Below are 8200 nucleotides of genomic sequence, written 5' to 3' on the forward strand. Positions count from 1 at the left end.
CAGCGTAAGAAAAAGTATAGGTGTAAAACAAACGGTATGAAATAAGTAAGTTTTGAAAACGGCGGATTCAATCTTGGCTTGTCTCAACTTATATTCTCTCACATAATACAATTTGTTCTACCAGCTGAATACTATTCACTTGGATCAGCCGAACAGCCTCCTAACCGTGTCCTCCTGTCACGGATTGGGACCCTACAGCCTCGTCCCTCCAACGGTCACTCTCCTCCTCGAACGGTCAAATGGTCCCACCACCAGTCCACTCCAGCTCATCTTAACACAAGCGCAGGAGGCAGGACCCTCTGTTTCCCACTCCCACAGTCCCACCTCCTCCCCCTCTCGCTCGTTCACATTGATGGAGGTGGAGCTCCCCGCCCCCGCGAGTGACGGCGGCGGCGTGGCGGTCGACGACGTCCACGGGCTTTCATTTGTGCGCGTGGACGCGGCGACGGGCCACATAACCACCGCGGAGGTCGCCAGGATGGAGCTCATGCGGCGGTTCCACCTGCCCTTGCGCGACCTGCGACTCCTCGACCCGCTCTTCGTCTACCCCTGCAGCATCCTGGGGCGCGAGCTCGCCATCCTCTGCAACATCGAGCAGATCCGGTCGTCATCACCGCCGACGAGGTGCTCCTGCCCAACACCCTGGACAGCTACGTCCTCCAGTACGCCGCCGAGCTCCAGCGCCGCCAGCTCAAGCGCGGTGAGGCCGATGAGCTGCCCTTCGAGTTCCGCGCGCTCGAGCTCGCCCTCGAGGCCGCCAGCTCCTTCCTCGACGCGCAGGTGCGGCTTCTCTCTTTACATACGGATTTGCGCTCTGCGGTCGACGTATTTGCCTACCTGCAAAATGCAAATTGAGCTTCATCGATTTCAGTATCTAAGATTAGTCAAGTGATGATGACAGTATCTACTGTAAGAGCTAGCATTAGAGCAGGGATAGGAGCAAGAAATTGGGGATCGGGAAGAACAGTGAAGTAGTTAGAGAGCAGAGGAAAGTTTACTTTAAGAAGAAGATGAATAGTTCATACAGATTGATTCTTCTCTCATCTCCATCGAAATACTATGCACGCAAGCACTGTCTTCATGCCCTCTTGCTTGTGCCTGAAAAAAGAGAGTGGGGATTACTAAAGGGAGTAGTTAGCATAGATTTTTCATTTAATAAATAAAGTGCGGTCCAAGTAATCCAATGTCCAAGTAAACCACTTGTTTTGAAGCACCAAAGCGTGATACGCTCCAAACATCACACATACTTACCAGGGCGGCAAGCCTGATACGTCAAAGCACATACTCCTAGTCCTAGGATAGATTATGGCCGCTCCTCCCGCTCATTAATCATGCCGCCGTCCGGACGGAGCCGCTAGGAACTCTTGCGTACCTCTCACCATGTGATATGTTTGGTGTTACAAAATCAGCCTTTTCCATATTTATAAGAGAATTGTGTTACTGAGAGTCCAAAATCAATTCTACTCCCTCCGTCTCCTAAAGTTCGTTTTGGAGTTTTCAGTATATAGATTTTACTTATGTTTCTAGATACATAGCAAAACCAATGCATACAGAAAAGGAAAACAAACTGTAATTTTGGGATGGACAACTACCAATACAAACTCTATTTTTAATATATAATTCGGCCCTTTGTATAAAATATCCACCTCTTCCTTTTTTAATTGCAAGGTTCTCCATAATGAGATCTAATACTCATGTGCTAAGAATATAGGCACTCCTATTTCTTACTTAACCCTCAAAGTGTCGTCCCTTTATTTTTGTTTCCTTCAGATGAGATTCCCTATTACTACCACCAAATATCTAGAACTGCAAAGTCGTGTAAGGGTTGGCTAATGAGACAGTTTGACTTGTTAAGGCTCAATTCGTACAAGCTTGTTTTAGTAACAAGTCGAGCCGCCTCGGCTTGTTAAGATTAACAAGCTCAAAAGAGGGTTTGGCTTGATTTTATTAAAAAAGTTCGAGCCACCTCATTTAGCTCGTGAGCAAAGCATAGCAACATTATTACTAGAAAAAAAAATCTACATAACCTCCCAACATAACGAGCATCGACTGCATCACCCCCGTCAACTATAAAACTTGGTATTTAATCCCTCAACTATGTAAACCTGTTAAATGACCCTCATGATTAGTTTTGCCATGCTGGCTAAGGAGGATGACGACATGGAACGGTGACACGTAGGACCTACTTGTAAGCAGGCAAGTCAGGAGCCTCCCTCTCTCTCATGGCCGCTTGCCCCGGCTTGCGGTTGGCCGCTAGCACGGATGGGGGAACAAAACGACAGTAGCAGGACCTCATCGGCATCATCAAGCGGGTCATCAGTGTTCAATTAGAGGGAGTGGATGTGGTGGTGCTACACGAGGCCATGGACTAGAGGAAGAAGGGTGGTGACAGGGTGATGAACCAGTGGTAGTACGGCATGCACGCTGGACCACGGAATACCAACTGATGCGGCCCAGTCTCATGGCCATCCATTGTGAGGTGTGGATGCCCAGCCGTGTAGAGAGAGAGAGAGAGACGTGGGGAAGAAGATGTCTGTCTATGAGCAATTGATCAAAACAGGCAGGAGTGGAGTAGGAGAGTGCGATAGGGGCTGGCACAGGGGAAATCGACAGTGGCACAAAGCAAAATCGATGGTTGGAAGAGCGAAATCGACGATAGCGCGAGGCAAAATTGGAGGTGGGACACCACAAGTAAAAAGTCCGAAGCATGGCAGAGGGGATCGTGTAGGGACGTGTGACATGTCAGGCAGAGGCGGGCGTGCCTAGACGAGGCCACGGGTAGGGCACGACAAGGTGGATGCACTACAGGCAGGCCGAGGTGAGTGGCCATGTCGGTGTTTTATGCCAATAACGTCTTGAGGGGGTACCCCCGAGTTGTAGATTGCAAGGCTATGTTGTCGAGAACCAAGAACTCGAAGGTGACAAGCGACTTTAGACAGGTTCGGACCGCAAGATGCGTAATACCCTACGTCATGTATGATGTGTATCTTGTATTGGATTGAAGATGTTGCTTGATGCGTGCCGATCTAGGGACCCCTAACCACCTTTATATATCTCAGGAGCAAGATTTGCATGGCAAGTCCTAATCGGTTACAATGGAGGAGTCCTAGTAGGACAAGGTAGAGTCCTAGTAGGAGTCTGACTTCTTTAGGGAACCAGGGATTTCTATACGTGACATGCCATGGGAGAGAGGAGGAGGAGGAGGAGGAGAAGAAGAGTGGGACCCTGACCCGCCCACCCTTACTAGATGGCCTATGTGGTAGCTGATCTCTGTCCACCTCAACGCACTAAAGTGACAAAACCACCTTAAAGGGTCATTTATTGCAAATGTAAGGTGGTTAAATACCCAGTTTAATAAATGAGAGGATGGTAATTGACACTCAATGTATGGTTGTGTAGAGTTTTTCCTTATTATTAAGAACATCGATGAAATAAACAATTTGTCATAATTGAAGCATGTTAGCAATATCTAAAAGAATAACTCATGGTGGTGACATTATGTTTATCATCAACATGAGTGAATAAATTGAAAAATATATAAATATTTTTAGGTATTTATAATCAACATTAGGATTGAGTCAATTGAACTACAGATTTATTTTTGCCTAATTGTCATGTTGCCACAGATAAGTAAAGTTAAAGTTTGGTATTGTCATATATCTATCGAGGGATTCGTTATAAATCGTGGCCAAGTAATGTCTAATCAGTGGGATTAAGGGTAGAAATGTGTGTTAATTCTCACTAAATACCCACCTTGGCCTCGACTATCCTCGGCTAGACTTAGTATTTTGCAAGCTGGGACGACTGACCTTTTTTTGGGGACCAGGCTCGGGCCTCCCACTCTTTTGTAGTGAGAAAATAATTGGAAAAATAGTTCGGGTCGAGAAAGGGCGTTCTGGGCTTCGTTTCCTCTACTCAAGGCCATCCTAACAAGGGTCGTCTGTGGGACAAAACCCACTAGGGCTCGGACTGGACCGGGCTGGGCTCAGTTCCATCCTCCACCCCAGCTATCGAGCGTAATGAGCCCATTGAATTGTTCATCAGCAGCTCGTGAGAAAACGCACAAGCTGAAATGGAGATAAGCTAGATTTCTTTAAAAAGACCGATCCAGACTGAACTGTGAACCACTTATTAATGAAAGAGCTGAGCCACTTCACGAGTCTTGAGCTTTTTTGCTGCCCTGCACAACTACCCTAAAGACTACAGATAGGTACAAAGAGTATGCAAGGACAAGAATATGTGACATTGTTTTGCAATACACAAATCTCGAATGGATGATTGTACATGCGCTAATAACAAGTGCACCAGGGAAAACAATAGTTTTGAAATATCTATGAATTATGGTACTCACGACTGATTTGTTAAATAAATAGCCAAATCATGTAACGAATGTTTTCAATATGATTGATATTTGGCAGCAAGAACTGACAGTGTTCACAAATTTTGACAGGCTGCTGAACTGGAGATCGAATCATATCCATTGTTAGATGAGTTGACAACAAAATTCACTACCTTAAACTTGGAACGTATTCGGCGCATAAAATCCAGATTGCTTTCATTGACTAGGAGGGTTGAAAAAGTAAATTATTCTCCTCGTTGCACTTATTTACTGCATTCCTTACTGCTTTTCGGTTGTCTCATCCATTTTTTTCACCATAAAGATCAAAGATGAGATAGAGCACCTGATGGAAGATGATGGTGCTATGGCTGAAATGTGTCTCTCAGAGAAAAAAAGGAGGATGGAAGCGTCCTCAGTATTGAACGAGCAGGCCCTTCCTGGTCCATCTCACTCTGCTCCAGTTTCCCCAGTCTTGCCGGCCTCTGCATCTCAGATGCATGACAACTTAAAGAACTTATTATTAGGCAGCAGAGATGTTCGAGGCAGCAAATTAGACGTAGAAATGATGTTGGAGGCTTACTTTCTGTGCATCGGCAACACTCTGAACAAGTTAACTACGGTATAAAGCCTGAATTGTATTTATTTTTGCCTTTTTTGCATTTTTATTGCTATAATTGGCTGAGAATTTTTCTGTTTGTGCTCATTTTCCAGCTGAAGGAATACATCGACGATACACAAGAGTTCATCAACTGCAACCTGGTATAGCCCCTAATTTCCTCGATCAATTAAACACATGCATTGTTATATTTCAGATCAATCAGGTTCATGGTGAAATTACCTCGCCATCCAAAGCTGCAATTTTATATTGTTCATTTAAAGGTAAAAGCTGCAATTTCGTTTCCATCACAAAATACAATTCGTTTTGATTTTTCTAAGTACATATATTTTGATATGTATTTACACATAAAGTATATCTAGGTGCATAGTAATATTTATAAACCTATGCTCATTTCCGGACAACAGTGACAAATTTCCGGACAGTCCATCGCCTCTACTATGCTCATTTCCACATGCCGTTCTAACTTTAAGAGTTTGAAACATACACTCAGAATCAAAGAAAGATGCTGATACAGCCATCACAAGTGCTTTCTTTTTTGTAGGATAGTGTGCGAAACCAGCTGATAAAATTCGAGCTGCTGATGAACACATCAACATTTGTGACGAGCATTGTGGGGGTTGTATTAGGAATTTTCGGCATGAACTTTGAGGAACCGTTGTTTAAGGCGCCACATGCGTTTGTGTGGACGCTCACCACAACTATTGTGTGCGGTCTAGTCATATTCTGCTTGATCTGTGTGCGGTCTACTTCAAGAAGAGAAGGCTTTTCCCCTTCTAGAAGGATATGCAACTTATCTGTGTTCCTACGGCTCGTAGTAGTCGTAGGGTTAAATAGGAGCCGGATTAGTCGCAGTCATGCGGTGTTATTAGACGGAGGACGCGGTGGAGAACAGCGACGGTTCCACGGCGATTAAGGTTCTACTCCTAATGCTTTGTATCATATTGTACTCTACGAGTTATTCTACAATATTTGAGCACATAGCAATGGTCCATTTTAGAAATGATTTTGGCACTGAAACAGACAGAATTTCACAAAGGGATACAGTTGCAGTATCAAGCACCGAAGACCTTTCCATTTGACGCCTTACATGGAGATAAGTCATCCGTGCTTCAGGTTTCTCAAACCATCCTCTTGAAAGCATAAGGCCGTGTTTGGATTACACTGTGAAATTTTTTTCACAAAAAGACGAATGCATGCATGGAGTACTAAATGAAATTTATTTGTGAAACCTTTTTCACGAATGGATGTAACTTTTCGAGACGAATCTAATGAGCCAAGTTTCATCATGATTGGCTACAGTGACCCTACAGTAACTGCGCCTAATCATCTCCTAATTGTACGGTCAAAGACCTCATTAGCTACTGTAACTACTACAGTACCATAATTGTGAAGGTGGTTTTGTAATTTGACTTTATTTAATACCCCTAATTAGTGGTCAAAGCATCGAAAAGTTTTCATGAAAACTTTTTCAGACGCCATCCAAACACGGGGTTTTGATTCACATAGAAAAATAGATTGTTAGGGCCTAAATGTTGCATCACACATAATCACATAGTATATTCTTTCAGAATTATACCTAGATAAGAACTCAAAGCTAATGTCAACAGACAAGTGTGGGATTGAAATCCTAGGCCTCGCCATCAAAAAAAAAATCCTAGGCCTCTTCCAGAAGCCAAAATAGGAGAGATGGTTTTTGGCCCATTACCGGGCGGCCTATCCCTGACCTCCCCATGCCACTGTGCCGCCCTCTATCTACCCATCACCGTCACTCCCCACACTTCTCCTGCCTTTCCGACCTCACGCCCCCCGCCCAGGATCTGGCCGAACCGCCGGCAGTCGCCTCCCCGGCCAACGGAGCTCCACCTCCTCGCTGCCTGCCCACACACTGCCGCCCACCGCTTGTTTATGCCCCCCAACTGATCTACTCCTCTAAGACTGACTTCAATAGAGATAGGCAAACACATTTTTTGCCTCTCCAACCTCTACTGTTCACAAACGCATCCACTCCAACAGACAATGCAACCCCGGGAGGCAAATTGCGTTCGAGGAGAGAGGCGATGCAAAATTGCAATCCCTCTCTGCTCAAATGCATATGAGTCCGCGGGGCCAGGCGAGCCCGTGGCGAGGAGCAGCCGGCGGGGCCAGGCGAGCCCGCGGCAAGGAGCGGCCGGCGCTGCCACGACCGCCTCCCGAGCGATGGCGAGCAGGAGCTCCCTCCCGTTCTCTCCCTTGGCTCGCACGACGACGCGGAACAGCAGGGGAAGCGGAGGAGCAGGGGAGGCCGGGCCTTCCTCCTCTCCGGTGGATCCCGGCGACCATGAGCCTCCTTCCCCTTCTCTCCCTCCTCTCCGACGGATCCCGGGCGCGGCCAAGCGAGGTGGGCGGAGCTGGTGCCTCTCCCCCTCCTCGTTGTCTTCCTCGCCACTGCGGCCCAAGGCAACGGTGACCGGAGCAGGGGAGGCCTGGCACGGGGCCTGTCGCTGCCAGAGCAGGGGAGGCCGGTGGGGCCTCGTGCTGCCGTTGAGCTCCTCCCCTGTGGGCGCGGATGGGCTGGCCGGCGCCCCTCTCACTCCGCCTCCCTCCTTCCCTGCGCGGCGCGCGGCGCTTCCCCTTATCTCCCCCGCTGGATTTTGCGTCTGCCGTTGGAGATGAGAAATTTTGCGTGGGTGATGCATCTGTTGTGCGCGATGCAAATGAAGGAATGCCTCTCTCATTTTGCGTTGCGTTGTTGGAGTCAGTCTAAGGCCATCGGCCATTGGAGTCCCACCTCTACCGCCACCACCCCTTGAACCCCGAACCCTAAACTCCACCAACAGCCTCGACCACCACTCGCGGCCTGCGGTGACCTCACCATCGGACCACTTCCGCCCACATTCAGGTCTACCCCCTCCCCCTAACCTCGACTGCGGTAGCGCGATCGTGGCCAGTCCAACACCGAAATCCTGGAAAGTCCTTCCAGTTGCGGCCCAATACGCATCAGGCCTAGAAACTAGGGGTTACGGGGCCTTAATGTTTTGAGGGAGGGAAGACAGGAGGAATTTTTATTTTTATATTTATTATGTTATGATTTTTAAAAATAATTTGGTTTCAACATTTTGCAGAAATTGACCTCTAACGCTATTTGAATTGGCGTTTTCTTCTAAACTCCCTATGAAACGGTGATTTCTATTTTTTCTCTCTATTCTACACGGCGAAAATTCTCCCCATCCGAGCTCGTGACATCATAGGGGCAGCTTAAGCAG

The 8200-nt window shown here is 47.1% G+C and overlaps 1 pseudogene; it reads left to right on the top strand.

The window, feature by feature from the left end:
• The first annotated feature begins 293 nt into the window (after window positions 1-293).
• Window positions 294-6329, top strand: LOC120711159 (annotated as a pseudogene).
• The last annotated feature ends 1871 nt before the right edge of the window (window positions 6330-8200 follow it).

Source organism: Panicum virgatum, chromosome 6K, assembly GCF_016808335.1.
Source record: "Panicum virgatum strain AP13 chromosome 6K, P.virgatum_v5, whole genome shotgun sequence".
NCBI classification, from domain to species: Eukaryota; Viridiplantae; Streptophyta; class Magnoliopsida; order Poales; family Poaceae; genus Panicum; species Panicum virgatum.